Source organism: Colossoma macropomum, unplaced genomic scaffold (genome assembly GCF_904425465.1).
Source record: "Colossoma macropomum unplaced genomic scaffold, Colossoma_macropomum, whole genome shotgun sequence".
NCBI lineage: Eukaryota > Metazoa > Chordata > Actinopteri > Characiformes > Serrasalmidae > Colossoma > Colossoma macropomum.
In genome coordinates this window covers 221,990-223,517 of record NW_023495902.1, presented here as the reverse complement: position 1 = coordinate 223,517, position 1,528 = coordinate 221,990, and positions in this window count along the sequence as shown.

Sequence of the window (1,528 nt, the reverse complement as noted above, 5' to 3'; positions counted from 1 at the left end):
CAGAGTGAAATATGCCATTAGGTGAGGTAAATCTGCATTACTTGAGTGAAATATGCCATTAACTGACGTAAATCTGCAGTAGCTGAATGACATGTCATTAACTGAGATAAATATGCATTGCTTGTGTGAGAGGACATTAACTGAGGTAAATCTGCATTAGCTGAGTGAAATATGCCATTAACTGAGGTAAATCTGTAGTACCTGAGTGAAATATGTCATTAACAGAGGTAAATATGCATTATTTGAGTGAAATATGCCATTAACTGAGGTAAATCTTCAGGAGCTGAGTGAAATATGCCATTAACTGAGGTAAATCTGCAGTAGCTGAGTGAAATATGCCATTAACTGAGGTAAATTTGAACCAGATTTGATCACCACTTTGCAAATGAATTCACTAATAAACTAATTTTATTACACCACTTTCAAAGATCTACAGCTTTCTCACTCATTTTACAATCATCTATCATTGTGGACACATCTAACATTTATTTTTTACAGCTTCCTACAAATGATCCCAAATGTATTAAGTTGTACAATACTAAAATCATATTAGTATTATTCTAAAGATTTATCTACAGCTAAATTGCTTTTATATTATTGAAAACACTGATTGTGAACATTTGAACAGTAATGTGTTTAAGAAGGAGATGTGCTCTGCTTCAGGGTTTTGCATTTGAACTCTTCTACAGATCTCTCCTAAGAAAGCAGGGGCTGGAGAGTCTCAACTGAAATTAAGTTACTTCAGTGAGCTGAAAGCAGTAAGAATCTCCTAAATCCTAAAAGGTTTCTATTATAAAGAATAGATAGAAATGGAGAAATAATATCACAGTTTAGAGTGAGTGAAAGTAGAAGTACATAAACGCACAACAGGAAGTACTGTAGTGTATGGGCTTTTGTTTCTAGCACTATCTGAGCTCAGGACTGGCTTTCTCTCTAACCTATTTGTAACTTGCAAAGTTACTTTCTCTAGGCAGACAAAGCACTTTTTGTAAGTCGCTCTGGATAAAAGTGTCTGCTAAATGTAAATGTAAACGTAAATGTAGTATTAAGGTACATTTTATGTGTCATTTGTTTGACAGATCACTAGTTGATCATTAGAACTAAGAAGCTAAAGCAGTGTAAAGCTTATGCAGTGCTGGGTAATTTACCACAGCATGAAGATGATGTGGTTAAATGTTTAGAAAAACACCCATATATGTGATATACATAAAAATAGAAGACCACACAATGAATTTCAAAAGATAAATAGACTATAAACTTTGAAAGAAAAGAAACATTTTTCAAGATCAAAGAAACAAAGAAAAAATATATTAAAAAAAATGAAAATAAAGAGAAAAAAACTTAACAGATTAACGTTTGCACAAACACAGAAAACCGCAAAGGCTTAACTAAGAAATCAGCAGGCAAAAACTCAGAGAGAGAGAGAGAGAGAGAGTGTTAGGTGGTAATACCCCTGGATGGAGGACTTTGGCTTTACATGAGCTTCGCGGTCAAGGTCTGTGTGGCTTACTAACGTGATGACTCCAAG